Below are 17,929 nucleotides of genomic sequence, written 5' to 3'. Positions count from 1 at the left end.
CTATTTTTGTACGAGTCGCTTCTGAACTAAGATATTTTCACATTTACATCTGTTATTCTCATGAGGCACTATTTACATTTATTTCATAGCTACAGATAGATCCTTTAATTGTAACGATTTTTAAGAGTCAACATGAGAATTAATCGTTTGATTTAGTATTACTATTGAAGTATTGTATACTTGCTTTATCCACACATCATAACTTTTAAACTTTTGCATTGCATGGTTAAATAATAAGATTCGGGGATTAACGTGAGCACGCATTTTCCTTGGAATGTCTTCAAAGTAAAATGTGACTTCGTATCTATCGATACATCGATAATCGCATTCAGTATCGATGCAGTTACATCCCTATTCGAAAACAAATGAATTGTATGTAAATGAAGCGGTGATTAGTAAGCGGGCGAGCGGTGAGCGATCGAATTATAGTTAACGAGCCACGCTGATTGTGGCATGCGTTTAATGCCCACTACTGTACTGTAACACTAAACATTGTCCTTTGTAATTGTTACTACAAATACTACTTTAACTTACTGCTCGCTTCTACTGCTTCTATAATAATATAGAACAATATAATATGCGGTAGCATGATTCTCTACAATTGGAACCATCGAGTATCGAGAGTTTGACATTTAAAATGTAGGTGCTGTAACAAAATAGTTTCTACGACGTCCGTTAGAGGCGCTGAACTGAATGACACACAATTTTTTTTTAAATCTGTGAATGTCGGTAAAACAATTATTATTCGATACTAAGTGAGAGCAATCATAGACTAAGGCTACTTATTGTGTACATCTTAGTATCCTTATTTTAAGTTCCCCGTAAACCTAAATAAAAAGTGGCTCCAAATAGTTCGTACGCTGTACTGATATCCATTTCTCGTTTTCTCTGCCTTGGCTCGAAATACTACCGCGTGTCTAGAACCTAGACTACTAACTTCTATATTTAGTATCCCAATTCTGTTTCTCACCAATCAGTATACCATACGCATCATTACAAGAGGAGCCAATGTACTGTGCACTAATTACCACAAACGTGCTCGGATATCAACGGCCATTGTAATTACGCCTACTTTAGCGCATACAATGCACTATGACTGTGACTGGGGTCACGCCAGCGTAATTACGAGCCAGTAATAGTTGTAATAGTTTCTAGGAGATGTTAGGCTTGTAGCGATAAATGATTAGTTATGGTCAAGATATACATTGTGCGATTGCGGGATACAGCGGGTTTGGGACTTTGCATACCTTCAAGAACTGTTCTAAAGAACTCTCAGGCATGCAGGGTTGCATCATTTCAAGAAGCTATGTTGCAAAGTAACCTATTACTGTCTCAAACCTGACATCGCTTTAAGAGAGACTAGAGAGTAGAGAGTAGATTGACGAATGGCATTACTTTGAGAATTGTGCAAATTGTAAGCGTGCGAAGATTACTCGAAACATTTTCATTTACCGTTAATTTACAATATAAACATGACAAATCATGTAGCATCAGAATCTGATAGCTGGGTGCACATAGTGACTGTCAAAATGTGAAAATATTGTTCCAAATTAACCTTTTCAAAAAACATGCGTAGGCCGTACGTGACAAAAGCACAAAGAAACCTATACAAAACTAGAAAAAGGTCCTCAACATTTAAAACCTATGTTTTTTAAACTGAGCCGCGGGATAAACTAAGGTAACAAAACGTGAAAAAATATTGTGCGTTTTTCAAACGGTCCGGTAGAGGGCGTTGTGAAGTTTTTATTCAGTTGCGTGTGTCCTAAAGTCTTTGAATTTAGTTCGTTTGTTATTACCTGAGGGATACTATATATTATTGTAGGTTTATTGTTTGAATTTTACTTTAGTAGAACTGATAAAGTGTGAATTCAGGAGAAGTTGTGAATCGTTTTAATTTATGTTTAATTTTATTTGTTTGTTTTCTCAAGTTATGTGTATTCAGATCAATACTCAAAGTAGAAGTTAATTACTAAGCAATATCGAATAAGTCTCAGATTTAGTTCTTGTAAAAAAAATCTATGTAATCATATCCTCAGAAAAGAAACCTATATTTCCAGTAGAAATATAGATTGAATATGTTGAATTATTTTAAGACCGGAAACAACAGACACAAAAACAAAGTTATTTATAATTGTAAAACTGCTTCTTAAATCTATTAACATTGTTTTGTGTATATATTGTGTACATAGGTAATATATTATAGGTATTATATTATTAACTATTACCCAATAAAATAACAACACCTTACTTCAGCTAACATAAAAATAGCCCTCAAAAACAGCAACTCCATTGAATCGTATTCAAATAAAATATTTTATATGCGAAATACCCGAGCGTCCCTTCACTCGGACACAAGCACACAATAGACGCGAAGATCTCGTGATACCTCTGATATGTAGCTGATAACTTGAATACACTGCTCTTTTTAACTGTTTTGCATGTAGTTATAGTGAGAGTTTAGTTACTGTTATCTTAAACTTTAGTGATAATATTTACTTAGATAATTATAAAAACTAGTGGTCGCCCAGTAGTCGAAATTCGACTATAATTTAAATTTTAAGTTATTTAGTATAAAAATGTATGACATTCAGTAAGACATCAGTAAAGATATAAAACGGTACTCTAAGTCTCTGTCTGTGTAATGTTTTTTTTTAAGTGTTTACAGTCAATCTGGGTAACATTGACAATGGGAATATGAACTAGTTTCGATTATTTTTTCGTATGAAACCAACACAATTGATAAAGGTTTATTTTAGTTTTGCAAACTTTTATTAATTGTGTTGGATTCAAAGTTACCCAAATTGACCTTACTTTATAAGCATTATCATTAAATAATATTAGCGTTACGATAGTTTATACAATCTTTAGCCCTATGATTTAAAGGATTAACATCTTTGGAGTCAGCTATTAATAATCCTAATCTGAATTTTATTCAGCTCTATCTGGAAAACTGTTTGTATTTTCGGCTGGCTTATGTATCATCCGATATGGTCTAGTGGCTAGGATACCTGGCTCTCACCCAGGAGGCTCGGGTTCGATTCCCGGTATCGGAATATCTTTTTGCCGACTACTTTTTCATATTACCTATGTCAATTCTACTGTTATGAGTGTAACAGACGGTCAGACCAACTGCCCCAATTATTATTATTGTTATTTTTTTAAAGTACTGATATTTTTTTAAGAGCAGTGATAGCCGAGTGGTACAAGTTGGTACCTCCCACGGAAGTGGTTGCAGGTTCGAACCCGAGGCAACACACCAACCTTGTATGCTAGAGAGTTCTTTAGAACAGTTTTTGAAGGCATGCAAAGTCCCCAACCCGCACCTGGCCAGCGTGGTAGACTCAAGGCCTAACCCCTCCCTCATTACGGGAGGAGACCCTTGCCCAGCAGCGAGACATTTATTTTATTTGTTCAGTGTCTTAAAAGATATTTGGTCGAAAATGATTTAAGTACAGTTATAAAATCCTTTAGTAGAAGTAGTTGCACAGCTATACCCATTAACAGTACAACTAAGCTCTAAATGGACAGTCCGATTTTGCACCCTTAGCCCTCAAAGGGGTGTAACGGGGTGCTAAGACGGACGGACCTTGTGTATTCAGGCGCTAAGATTAAAGGCAGCGGTGGATCTTGCAGCTAAAGAGATGAGGTTCTGATTTAATCCCACTTTTGTTAAGAAAATATGAGAGTTGGAGAAAACAGTGGGGAAACGATTGGTTAATTAATTCTTAGAACCATTAAGAAAGAACCGGAAAGTCTAGTATCATGATATGCACTTTTTGAAACTGCATATTGATTGGTATTTTTTTCATATGACTCCAAAATACGGGAGATGACATCTATTTGAATTTAAATCAAAGCTTATTTATGTACATATCAGCCGTTACAAAACACTCTTTTTTACTATAGTGCTCATAACTATTATAGACTTCTAAAGTAAAATAAGTTGCTAATTGTATCTATTAACCATTATAGACCACTCATATTGGTCATAATGTTATGATCCAAACAAAACAATGTTACTTTCTAAGACTACTCTTTATCTACAATATTATACAGCGATTATACAGTCGGAATACTCAAGTGTCGAGTTTGTCATTTATAATGTGCCTAAAATTTGTTCCAATATCATCCGCCGCGGGCGCAGGTTTTCATACAAAATTATCAATAGCTAACCGATTGTCGACATTGTTAGAAAAGTGCACTACTAAAAAAAACATCTATTCCCCTTTTTTCCACTTAAAATATTAAGTGCACTTCTCATTTCAGGGAAAACTCTTTTTCAATTAAGTCTTAATTTCTTTTTCACGTGAAAACTTCTAGCGAAAGATGGTTTGTCGCTACTCGGAACTAATTATGTAGTCTGGTGATTGTTGTCTATTTATTATAACTTTTATATTGTCATTTAACAAACGAGTAGTATTGTTTTAAAGTTATAGTTAGGTCCATCAACAGATTATTAAGTAGTCATGAATTTTTCGCATTTTCAAAAATCTTTTAATTCGACTTTAAAGGGTTGCTATTTTCCTAACCAAAATAATATTTGGCCAGCGTAATGTACTAAGGAATAGCTCTAGAGAAGACTAAGAGTAGTACTAAAAAGACTATGGGGTGATAAAAGCCACTGCGCGTATAAGTCAATAACCCATCAATGGATTAAGCAGCCTATAGTTGTGACTGCTTAGTAGTGCTTGAACTTAACGTCTCTGTGGTTTAAAGAACACTTTACTTGTACTGACCTCCTCTTATATTTACTAAAAGACTATTGCCTAATAGGAGAATTATAATAGGTTCAATATTACTGCTAGATGAAATATTCATTCTATCTCAAGGTATCTGAAACTTTCGATGCAATAATATCGATTACGTCTCGTCCAAATGTCAAACATTTCGTAGTGTTTGACAGTTAGACGTACAAAATCAATATTTTAGACTAAACGTACGATACAAACGCAATTCCATTCAGATATTTACAATTTTAATATCTAGGATGATAAATATGAGTGGGGATGTTTTAGGACTCGTAGGTACTGTATTTTAGTAACGGCTACCGGCTTATTCTTTAATCACATCACACAGAAACACAAGAAACCGATCATTATATTTCCATGATCACAAAAAAGTACGATGTAATAATATAAGCAACATGATCGTAATTTATTAATTAATTACCTTAATAAGCCCGCGTGACTATAACTGATTTTATTCTGTGTAAAAACATAATATTGTAATGCATCGCGTTTTAAACGCAATTCAAAATTTTGAAAATTAATAAAGTTATATTATAAATACACTGAAAAAAAACTAGACTTAACATTAGTGTAAGTGTACTAAAAAACTTATTTACGTATTTTTATTCACACAAAAAAGCTCATAAGCCTAATCCCAAAGTCTACTAATAATGAGCAAAATTATGATAATTATACCTTCATTTAATTGTTTCAGCAGAACACATTTCAGTTACACAAGTCTGTACGGGCTTATAAGTAATCTTATAATTTCAACAGGCGTGTGCCATTATCCCTAAAAAGGTAGCCACTTAAAATCTTAAAGTAAATCTGCTTAAAATATTATATTAATTTTAATTCTTTTAGACTTAAATTATCAGGTCATACCATATGGGATGTAAGCGAGTAAGCTTCACATATGTAAGTCCTGTCTTCTAAATGGTTAAATATATTACTTTTTTTTTCGAGTCAAATAATCCACACGCTATATTCATTAAAAATCATTGAAATCATAGAGCAGTATGATCAACAAGCTCACGTCTATTTAATCCCATACTACATATTTCCCCTTGGGGAAGTTTGTTAAACAATATCTAAAGACGGTGTTCCATACTATTATTACAAATCAATAACCATATTCTTACTAGGAAAACTCGGAGATAATTTCAAAACAATCACCAAAACGACAAGGGTCTAAAGCCAAATCAATAGAAGCCACCCAAAAAAAACCTACTTACATTAACACAAGAAAAATTTCGGAAGGGTTGGAAAACTAATTTGAACCCCAGAAGCAATAACCTGGTCATGTAACCCGAAGCGGGTGGGAGTCAGGCATAACGTGGTGCGCGATAGTGTCGCCCTCTATCGCGTATAACGCCGGCTCCACACGTTGGCCCCAATATAGGCCAATATAGGTGGACCTAGAAAATGGCATTGGTCCCAATGTTGGGGCGAGCGTTGGTAGTTGACCGGCTCGTGTCGGTTTCATCAAAGGAATCTGCGTCAACGCTCGCGATCTGACGGGACAGGACTAGTTTATTAGTCAAGGTGTGTACGCCTTACGCCGGCTCCAAACGTTGGCCCCAATATAGGATCCAACGCTTTTCGTCCAACGTGTGGATCTAGAAAATGGCATTGGTACCAACGCTGGGGCGAGCTTTGGTAGTTGGCTGGCTCGTGTCGGTTTCATCAATGGAATCTGCGCCAACGTGTGTACGCTTCACCGAATTTGCAGTCCAACGTTGATACGAGCGTTGGGGCCAACGTGTGAAGCCGGCGTAATTGAGAGCTTCTGCTGACTCGTGGGAACGAGCAGAGATGCTAAAGTTTATGGGATCTTTGTCTTAATGGCTCCTTTGTTTGTATTGATTGGAAAATGGTTTTATTGAGATTTAAACTTTTATTCAGAGAAACTACTGCACTTAAACTTGTTCTGAGTTCGATTCCCTGTGAAAATAATAGTGTAGTGTCTAATGTTACGCGGGTGTTACATGATCGTATATTTTCTTTTATTTATGTGACGTTTCAGCACAAGCTGCTCAGGACTACGAACAGTTTCATCTTGTAACACAAAGGGTAGTTTAGAATAATCAAAGAAATATACACGATATTATTTAAATTCTCTTTTTGTGTGTTTAATTCTTCTTACAGCATTTTAAGTATTTAGTACGAGTATATCCCAAAAAAATTGTCTGTAATAACCGGCCTATTGTAAGACAAGGGGTACGAGAAACTATACATTTCAGATATTACAATTAATATTAAATATTGGTTAAATCTTCTAACACTTTTTCAGTATCTATAAGAACAAACTTAAGCTCTACACATCGTTTAAACGATATCTACTAAATTGTTTCCTGAACAGCGAGACTGCATTCAGACATTTTGTTAAACTTTCTGTCAAAGAATTCTCTTTAACGATTAAAGTCCTCCACACACACAGTATAGAGCATAGTTCTCTACATGTGTTTGATGGTAGAGTCAAATAAAACCAAATTATTTTGTCCAGTACAAAATAATTTTAAATTAGCACGTAATTTTATATGGGATCTTGAAGTGAAAATCGAGAACACAATAATTGTTAAAGGTTATAAACTATTTGTAAGGAAAATTCTATAAAAATCGATTTAGCATTTTTTCTGAAAACAGTAAGGACATTCATGAATTAAACAAACTTTCAATCTTTTAACTGTTCTTGTTGGTTGACCTAAAAAACTATTAAAAAAGCTATGCAACACTCAACAAATCGAACTACATCAAAAAAATTACATTTATGCATGAACCAACGCAAATGAATTTAGAAAGTGACAAACTTCTAGGTCAACTTACATATTATGACGTCATAATATCGCTAAAGTTGTATATTACATCAATACATAATGCGAGTACACACTATACAATCTACGTTTATCTCAATAAATTATTATTATTATTTTATTATTTACCTAAACGACATAATTCGCCGGTCTCTTGCCACCGCGGGTGTTCCAGCTCTATTAGAACCCAATGGGCTGGCGCGCGACGATGGGAAGAGGCCGGACGGTATGTCGTTGTTGCCTTGGAGTATGGGCAGGCCCTTGGTTTGGGATGCAACCTGTGTCGACACCTTGGCGCCTTCCCATATTCCAGGTACGGTGGGCATTGCGGGCGCTGCTGCCGCATCAGCAGAAAACCTCAAGCGGCGCAAATATAGTAACATTATTGGTAATTACGTATTTGTGCCGTTTGGGGTTGAAACCTTGGGACCGTGGGGCCCGAGTGCTCGTAGTCTCTACCGAGAGATTGCGAAGCGTCTCGTCGATGCTACGCGTGACCAGAATGCTGGCCTTTACTTTGGTCAAAGAATTAGCATTGCCATCCAACGTGGCAATGCTGCCAGCATTCTGGGTACGTTACCAGTCGACGATGGTGAGGAGAAATTCTACGACGCGTGACGCACTCCTTTTGTATCCATATTTTATATTGTAAATATATTGTATAATTGTAAATATTTTGTTTTTTTAAATTATTTCTAGTTTAGTTTAGTTTTTAAAAGTTACTTATAGTTAAATGTATAATAGAATACGGGAATTAACGCGAACACGCATTTTACCTTAAAATGCCTAACGTTTCGGCGCAGGTTGCACTCGCCGTGGTCCCAGGCAGACTGGAGCAGCGATGACAGGACTTCGTGTATATGAGGCGGACGAATGTCCATCCACCCTCATATTTTGATTTTTCCAACCGCCACCACACACTACACTAACCGTGTCCCTATTCTGTGAGCTAACCGATTGCGAAACATAGCGAGGTTTTGTAACAGTAATCACTGGATTCCACGTCGCGGATAATTTGAAGCCGTCTTCCCGATTGAAATTTGAGTGTTTCTTGATTTCGATCGCTTCACGAACAATCCTCGAGTAGAAACGTCGTTCAGTGGAGAGGACTTGAGGGCGATGGAACTCAATCCAGTGATTAGTTCCTGCTTCGAGTAGATGTTCCGCAATGGCTGACTTGCTTATTTGACGGTTCTTAACAGCGGCGATATGTTCCTTGACCCTTTCAGCTATCGACCGCTTAGTCTGGCCTATGTAGGAACTACCGCAGCTGCAGTTGATCTTGTAGACACCTGGTGTTTGAAACGGTAGTACATCCTTCGGTGTGCCCACCATGCTGCTGACTTTTGCCCCCGGCGTGAACACTGTGCTGATGCTGTATTGTTTCAATACATTCCCGATCTTATCAGTCACTCCTCTGACGTAGGGCAAGTAGGCGGGCTGTCTGTTGACCTCCGGATGTTTACTCCGTTTCGTGATCCTGTTCCTTCGTCGACTTACGTGGTATCCGTTCATTCGTAGTACCTCCTGAACATGTTCCAGCTCCTTCCCAACATGTTCAGGGTCACAGAGGTCATGAGCTCTGTTCTTCAGTGACGTCATAACGGACTGCAAGTGACGGGGATGGTGATGTGATGTAGCGTGCAGGTATCTATCTGTGTGTGTCGGTTTCCGGTAAACACAGTGTGATAAGGATCCATCGGGTTTCGCGGCAACCCTCACATCTAGGAATGACAACGACCTGTCCGTCTCCATTTCATAGGTGAACCTCATGTTAGGGTGAATGGAGTTTAGGTGTTCTAGATATTGATCTACTTCCTGTTGACCTCCTTGGATAATGCAGAAGATGTCGTCCACATATCTTTTCCAAAGCCGTATGGTTTTTGGTCCGAGTGCCAATGCTTTCTCCTCAAAGTGCTCCATCCAGAGATTAGCCAGTGCAGGGGCAACGGGGCTGCCCATTGCGACGCCATCAATCTGAAGGTAATGTTGGCCTTGGAAAAGGAAGTAGTTGCCGTCCAAACAGTTTTTAAGTAGATCGATATAGTTAAACGGCATCTCGTTGTCCTCTAGCTTGGTCTTTACCACGTCCAAACACTCCTTAATTGGAACATTGGTGAAGAGCGACTCGACGTCAAAACTCACCATGACATCGCCCCGTTCCAATCTAAGGTCCTTAATAATCTGGACGAAGTGCCGCGAATCTTTCACAAAAGACGGTGTATTTCCCACGAGTGGCTGCAATACTGACGCAACGTACTTTGCAAGGTCGTAAGTAGGAGAGGCGATTTGACTTACGATAGGCCGCAGTGGTACGTTGGACTTGTGTATTTTGGGCAGGCCATATAATTTCGGTGGTTGGTGCGACTTCGGTTTATACAGTCTCTCGTACTCGTCTTCCGTAAAAAGGTCCTTGTTGTCCTGTATCAGCGTCCGTATTCGTCGTGTTACTCTAGCCGTAGGGTTATATGATACCGGTTTATATACCTTGTTATCACATAACAAATCCCGAACTTTCTGTTGGTAATCAGTTGTATTCATCACTACAGTGGCGTTTCCCTTGTCGGCCTTAAGCACTAATATATCCCGGTTATCCCGAATAAGTTTCAGTGCTTGACGCTCTTCTGCAGTGGTATTACTCGCTGGAACCTTCGATTTTCGTAATATAACCGCAACGTCCTGTCGCAGGGTATCGGCGTCGCCGGGCGGTATTTTATTACGAGCAATCGTTTCCTCGACGCTACTGATTACACTTTCGAACGGAATTCGCTTAGGCGTTAGTGCGAAGTTCATGCCTTTGGCCAAGATGTTAATCGTAGGTTGGTCTAAACTCACATTTGAAAGGTTTACGACGGTTTTAGTCAGTGGATCGGGAACGGCCGGTGACGTATTTTTCTCGACATACCTTCGGTTGTACTCCTTCGAGAACTTACGCTCATGGGTTTCACTACACAACTCGAAGGTCCGAGAAGCCTGAAGATACGTTACCCGATCACACAAGTCGTAATCTTCGCGTGATAAACTAACACTACACTTCACATGTAACACGTATAACTCGCTATGAATACGGTTAAGCTCACTGTGTTTGTTCCGTATTAATTGTCTCAGAAGCCGTTCACTCGCGTTATTTAGAATATTACGGGAATGCGCGATGTCACTACGCGGTTTGATACGTACACACGTAGGTAATAAGTTCCAATCGCGACACTTAGTTAAAAATATCAACGATGTTTCCACTCGCGCACGTTTCCGACGTAAATATTCTAGGTCACGTATTTGTTTTGCAATGTCCGACCCGTAGCGGTTTGCAATCATAACTTTTAAACTCTCGCGTTGCATGTTTAATGTATAATAGAATACGGGAATTAACGCGAACACGCATTTTACCTTAAAATGCCTAACGTTTCGGCGCAGGTTGCACTCGCCGTGGTCCCAGGCAGACTGGAGCAGCGATGACAGGACTTCGTGTATATGAGGCGGACGAATGTCCATCCACCCTCATATTTTGATTTTTCCAACCGCCACCACACACTACACTAACCGTGTCCCTATTCTGTGAGCTAACCGATTGCGAAACATAGCGAGGTTTTGTAACAGTAATCATTATATTTAAGTTTTATTGTAATAAATATAATAATTTTAATTTAATGATTGTTACCTAGAATTATGGCTCAATAAAATATCTCAATAAATCATTAACCCAGATATTTCGTAGGTACTTTCAATACTCAATGTAAATTTGAGAGGGAACATCACAGCAGTCGTGGCCGAGCGGTTAAGGCGTCTGACTAGAAATCAGATTCCCTCTGGGAGCGTAGGTTCGAATCCTACCGACTGCGATACAATATAGAAGTCATAACCTTTTGCACTTTTTATTTTTTTTTATTATTTTTTAGTAATTTTCTTATGACCGGTCTCAAAACTTCTGATAGGTAACAATTTATTTACTGGTGTCATTTTGATAATACTGGTTTAACGCTAGTTGTCACTTTATCTATCAGATAGGTTAATCGATAGCAGCATAAGCTGTGTAACAATCCTTTCGTTTTTATTTTCTAAATAATGTTTTATGAATTCATACTCAAACTACTGAAATATACATTTTAATGTTTTTAAACGTAAAACATGACTTCATCCGTATCAATATGGATTATAACATGATTATTGTTCGATAATCATTATATTATCAGTGTATTATTATACATATACATATAATCATCTTATTATTTTTTATCTTATTTCGTTAATCCCTTTTATCTGGAGTATACTTTTCACTCATTTTTATTAACATACATGGATCATTTATTGCGACTGATATATACCCGGTATAGGCAGAGGTGAATTAAGTATATATTAGTATGTACATTCGCGTTTCACCATTTATATAATTAGTCCCATGAAATAGGAGGCAGGTCTATTCCCAGGCATTGAGAACTATCTAAGATAAGCTGATAAAAAATCCAAATAACTTAAACCTACCCAAAAATCCTTTAGAATCAATCCGACCAGAATATCGTAATGACTAGTCCCATATGTATAATTACACCAAAGTCAATCAAAACCACACAAACAACCAAGCTATTGAGAAACAAAACCATTTTTTTAGGCTTGTCATCTTTAGCGCGATTTACGGCAGTTGAGAGACTGACATAATAAATTGTACTGTAAAAATAGTTTCTGGTAGAACTAAGGCCAAATTTTCAAATAAATTTGGTCGATATCTAACCGGTTTTCGATAGTGGATATAGGAAATCGTCCGTACCTATTGCTAATCGATTGCCTACAATACTTATAAGCTCGTTCTCTATAAAACAAATCATGTACAGTTGTAACACACGTGTGGAACTTTTAATTAATGTTTCAGTTACTTTCATTTATTTAGTTAGCGTACATTTTTGGGCCGCGCTGATTTTGTTGTCCGTACTAATGAAACTAGTTGCTCGTACAATCTTTTGTTGGGCTTTTTTATTTGCGGTTCTGTACCGATGGGGATACGTTCGAAGTGAAACGGTTTATTGATTTCGAATGCCAAATAAAATGCGGAAATGGCATTGTGGCAATTTTGTTGGTTTAACTATTTAAACATAAATATACAAATATAAAAATATATATATCTAGACTAGTGGAAGCGGACTATGGCTACAGGCCAGGATCAAAATAAATCTTTCTGAAACCTACGTTCACAAGATTTAGCCCCGATGTTACCACAGAATGATTTTCAGATAGCTTAAAATATCATTTTATTTCAAACATTTAACTATTTATCAGATACGCCATCAGGCACTTATACCAAAATATGTATGTAAGTCATGCATCTGGTAATTAATGTTATATTTAGTACAAACGAGCTCTTCCGAACTTCCAAAACTTTTTTGGCTTAATTATCATAATACTAAGAAAATATAATTAACTAACTATCTCTATTACTTGGCATTTAGTAAGCAAAAAGTGCTGTTTCCGCCCGGGATCGAACCGGGGGCCTTGTGCGTGTGAAGCACACGTGATAACCGCTACACTACGGAAACTTGAAGATAATTGGCCAAATTTACAATTACTTCATACGAAGGTCAATGTAGAGTTCTAGTTGATTGATAAGATAACCCTGTACCACGCAACTGGTCCCTGGTCAACGGTCAAACTAGCTTGACACATGCATCGGTTTGAATAAAAGGCACTCATGGTTGTGCTAACTTGACACTCCGGATTGAATAAAAACTAAGATATAAATTGAGCTTAGAGATAGAATATGCATCTATATCTCATAACACTAACAACTATTTTATACTATTGTTTAGCATTGCATGATAAGTGATAAATACAGAATAGAAAATATAATTCTAATAAAATGTTTGGAAGGAGACAACGGTTTAAGGAAAAAAAATAGAAATGTTCAGTTGCAAGAATCTTTTTATGTTTTTAAAAAAAATGAAATAAAGGTTTTGTTGCAGCCAACAAAAAATAAACACCAAAAGTGAGAAAATTTTCATTATCTTACAGCCTAATGCTTAATTCGGGCAGTATTTTTTTTATTTTTTGTAGATATCTTATTGACAATCTATATTTTTCTATTTTTATATAGAATTTCGTTAACAGACCATGAGAAAACTGCCTAATAATGTAATTTGTAAAGACAACTCAGTTACAAAAATCACTGTAACAAAATAGCAATAGTCCCACTTTACACCTCACATCAATACTTCTAAAATACCAGCATCTACAACTGAAGACCAACTTAATGAGCCCTTTTGAAGTCTTTCTCTTTTGTTTGAGTTCGCCAAGACGTCAGAATTAACTGCGTGCCTCGTCCCCAGTAATTACCAATAAGGACCCCCCTCCATCCCCTACTGCCAATTACTTCTGGCTTGGGAACACAGTTTAAATGTATTTTATTGGCAGAACAATTCCGTTTTCTGTGATGGAGTTATGAGTTTGTATTGGTGTTTCAAATTAGTGCTATGATTTTGTGCTGGGAATTTTTCTGTGCGTTCTGTTCTAAATTGTAGAATTTGAATGTATGATTGTGCTTTGTTGTATGTGTGACGTTGAAAGTCAAAGATATAAGAAATATTTAGTACGCAGTTATAGTAAAAAAAAATTTGGCAATCGATATTTTCGCTTTTCCTTTTCCCCGGTTTCATTCCTTTCCGATAAGTTTAGCATAAAAAACTTATTAGGTTTTGAGTATTTATCCATACATTTGCTGTCCTCTTATCTTTCGGATAAATAATCTGGCACTTAATCCGGTAGATGTAAAACTGACAATTAGATGACGTACTTGCTAGGCCTATCTCTTTATTACAGTTGTTTATCGAGAATGACTGTAAGCAGTCATCAAGGAGCCAAGAGTTCATGGATGATCAAACTTTGGTCAACTAGATAATCATTAAAAAGAGTGCGATTTCTACTTCTGTAAAAATTTAAATTGCTTGAAATAAATGTAACACAATATTAATATTTCAGATTGAAATGGTTGAAAAGTTTGGATACCAAATATAACATTTATTTTGTAAAGTTCTTGCAGCTTGAAATTAAAATACATTTACAAAGTTGATTGCTATTTATTTTACTTTAAAATAACAGATACACAATATAATATCAATACTATGAATAAGATTATAGTTTGAATATTGGCTATTATAATAATACAGACAATTTTTCTTGGCTACCTCTTTCGTCCGAGCAGCGATCAAGAGCTCTCGAATGCAATACCGTGCAAAAAACTACTGAGATTCGTTTTCCTTAAGATCTTTGAATAACTGTTGTGTAATAAAAATACAAATGTGCCAAAAACGACAGCAAAAAAATGTAAATTAATCTAAAAATTTGATCATCGGTTTCGTTTAATTCAAGCTCAGACACAACCACAATGTACGCCATTTTCCCATGGGGGTAGGAAGACACTCAAGACCGCCACATACTACGATGTCTCCAAACTTACCCTTCAGACTAAAAACCCAAACGAACGAAACAGAACTAAAAGCAATTAAACAATTAACTCTTTAGTCTGCAATCAAACTCCGAAATCCTTCAAATCCATCAACGGGATCCGTTTAATATGATTCCGATTGCAGATCCGGCACTAAAAACAAACAGTGGAAATAAACGGCTCGAAGAAACACGGGGGATGATCAAGTTTAATTGTCTTCAACCCACATTAACCCTTGCCAATTCCAAAGAGATAACTGCAGTCAATTCTTTAAACTTTCCCCAATAGCTTCGGCTGGAGACAATCTTGTGCAATTATCTTAAGCTTAGTGGGTTAGGGAGAATGTACATTTGGTACGTAATCATTACTTTTGATATCACACGTACTATAATCACCAGTAACTATTAATATGACTTTAGATAAACCGATAGAGAAGTTGTTAAACACTACATATGTGTTATTTCAAAAAAATTGTTACTTAAAAATAACTCAGATAGATTTTTAGAGTTTTAACCACGCGTTGGAAAAATGTACGTCAAATAACACACATTATCATTATTCATATATTTTTTGCAGATTATCTTATTTTAAATAAGGTATGTACATAAAATAAAATAAATGCAATGGTAATATAATAATCATCAGAAGAAGACATCGATAATATGTATGTGCGTTGTAACAAATAACATTTCTATTTGGTCTGTGCGTGTGTATTCTCCTTAAGGCTTAGTGCCTTAGGTTTGAGTTTCTGTTGAGATCCGATTTTAATTGTTCGAGATGTGTAGAGCTGATGGATTGTGGGCTTCTACTTGTTTCGTGATTCTCCTTTTGTTTTGGAGGGATTACGTCAATTTGTCTGATTGTTGGAGCAAGTGTTTTATTGAGTTAATGTTTTGATTCTTTTGATTTGTTGGTCAGCTGCTATTGAAACGTAGAGACCTAAATGTCATTTTGCGAAATGGAGATAAATGTGAAAATGACTGCAGTAGTGCATTTAAACCGCACTTGGTGGCAAATAATATGAACCTTTTATTAGACTCTATACAAAACTGCGGCGACGGCTGTGGATTTTACAATAGGTACTGTCTTTCAACTTACTGAACGGACTTTTAATTTTGCAGAACAATTGAAAACACGGTCTAACCTCGAAACCGAAGATGAACTTTCTGACCCGTAGGCAGCATATCTACAGCTAGGACGACGTGCGGAGCAAACAATATTTTTATAGTCCTATATTTACCTACTATAAATATATAATAAGCTATTTTTGAACCGATTTACTGAGCAATATCATTCTTATTATTATAGCTCAGTGCAAAATAAATCTATTACCTTAAGCCAAACTACCCACATCTACCATTTCACCCCTAAATTCAATAACCCTGATATCAACCCCTAAAATATAGTCCAATATTCCGATACACAGAATAAATATAATGATTTAGTATATTTCATAAAAACATTGTCATAACAAATCACTGAGGCGTAAGGAGCATCAATATTTTGCTTTATCAAATCCTCGCAGCCCACCTTTATTTTTTATACCGGTAGATGGCAGTAGTTTCTATGTGAGGGGCTTTTTGCTTGTAAAAGGATGTATGTTTATGTAGTAAGTTGTTTGTTTGTGTTGAATTTTGAATTTCTACTTAATAGATAAATTGGCGGTAATAATATCACATGCATCATTTGGTACAGTTAAGTACTAGTAAACAAGGAAACAACAACAATAAGAAACTTATAAGCATTTAATAGACGGATAAAACCAGAATCTTAGTCACTACTCACCACTACTTTAACACGAAAGATCTAAAAGACCTAGCCATGCTTTTAAAATCAATTTTATCACGAACATATTTAAAAAGAAATAACGGTAGCACATAAAATTACATCTTAAACACCTTCCTCTGACCCTACTAAAAATATAACTCCTAAAAAAAACTAAATAGAAACTAACATTATTAAAATCAGACAAGGGCCATCACTCACTAAAATAACTAAGATTAAAAGTAAAACACCACCCTACACCGCCGGCAGAGGGCGTGGGGGTGGAACTTCGTAATCCCTATCACATGTATCAACAGTTTGAAACTTTTTAACTTGCCTCCATTCAAGCCTTGGTAAAAATGTTCAGATTTATTCGTACTCCCACGCTTTTAGTAAGGACTGTACTGATTTTTTGGGTTTCAGATAAATATTTTTGGTCTTCTTCTTCTTATCGTATGGTTAGTGGTCAACCTAGTGTCAAAGTTGTTCAAGCCGCCCGAAGGCCTTTGACATGGCTTAACGACTGTTATCGTAGTAGATAACAACCGGGACCGACTTTTAACGTGCCCTCCGAAGCACGGAGACGCCCAGTTCAAATACCACTATGCGGTCACCCATCTATGGAATGACCGCGCCAAGGGTTGCTTAACCCACAGATCGTTTACCGACCGGTGAGCGCAACTGGCTATGGGCGCATTTTTGGTGCGTAGCTGAGATTTTAATGAATTACTTTGTCAATTTCTGCAATTAGGTAATACGGTATCGGCACGGTATCAGCACGGTACGGGCATTTTATTTTGGTGTTTGAACCAGAGCCTAACCACTCAGTCAACATCAGGTATTGTTACAATGTTAGATCAAATAACAATCACCTCTTTTTATATGGGACTATCGTTAAATAACAGTGGACATTAGAGGTGTTCATGTTCACATGTGTACACATGTTTTCGAACATTTTGGTTAAGATTACGATTTAAAAAATATATCACAAAAATATTTATTTTGCCTAAAAAATCTACCTGCCTTTATATTAAAACCTAGCTCCAGTTTCCTCCCTTACATCAAAACCTACACTTTCAGTCTAGTCTAAACACCTCGCGGGTAGAGCGAGTTTATTGCAACAAATCAAAAGAGCCCGCCCCTTCGTGAATAAGTAGCCGATACTTTGCTCCTGTGCCTTGAAACATTACAACAATAGG

At 36.7% G+C, this 17,929-nt stretch overlaps 3 non-coding genes across 3 annotated transcripts; 2 read left to right on the top strand and 1 right to left on the bottom strand.

Moving 5' to 3' along the window:
* Positions 1–2,981: 2,981 nt before the first annotated feature.
* Positions 2,982–3,053, top strand: TRNAE-CUC (transfer RNA glutamic acid (anticodon CUC)). The gene has a single exon. It is a non-coding gene; the product is annotated as a tRNA-Glu (tRNA).
* Positions 3,054–11,297: 8,244 nt separating this feature from the next.
* Positions 11,298–11,379, top strand: TRNAS-AGA (transfer RNA serine (anticodon AGA)). Its single transcript has one exon. It is a non-coding gene; the product is annotated as a tRNA-Ser (tRNA).
* Positions 11,380–12,992: 1,613 nt separating this feature from the next.
* TRNAV-CAC (transfer RNA valine (anticodon CAC)) lies at positions 12,993–13,065 on the bottom strand. The gene has a single exon. It is a non-coding gene; the product is annotated as a tRNA-Val (tRNA).
* Between the last annotated feature and the right edge of the window lie 4,864 nt (positions 13,066–17,929).

The sequence above is a fragment of the Anticarsia gemmatalis genome, chromosome 3, assembly GCF_050436995.1.
Source record: "Anticarsia gemmatalis isolate Benzon Research Colony breed Stoneville strain chromosome 3, ilAntGemm2 primary, whole genome shotgun sequence".
In the NCBI taxonomy this organism is placed as follows: Eukaryota; Metazoa; Arthropoda; class Insecta; order Lepidoptera; family Erebidae; genus Anticarsia; species Anticarsia gemmatalis.
The sequence above is the reverse complement of the archived record's forward strand: the minus strand, read 5'-3'. Positions and strand labels throughout refer to the sequence as shown.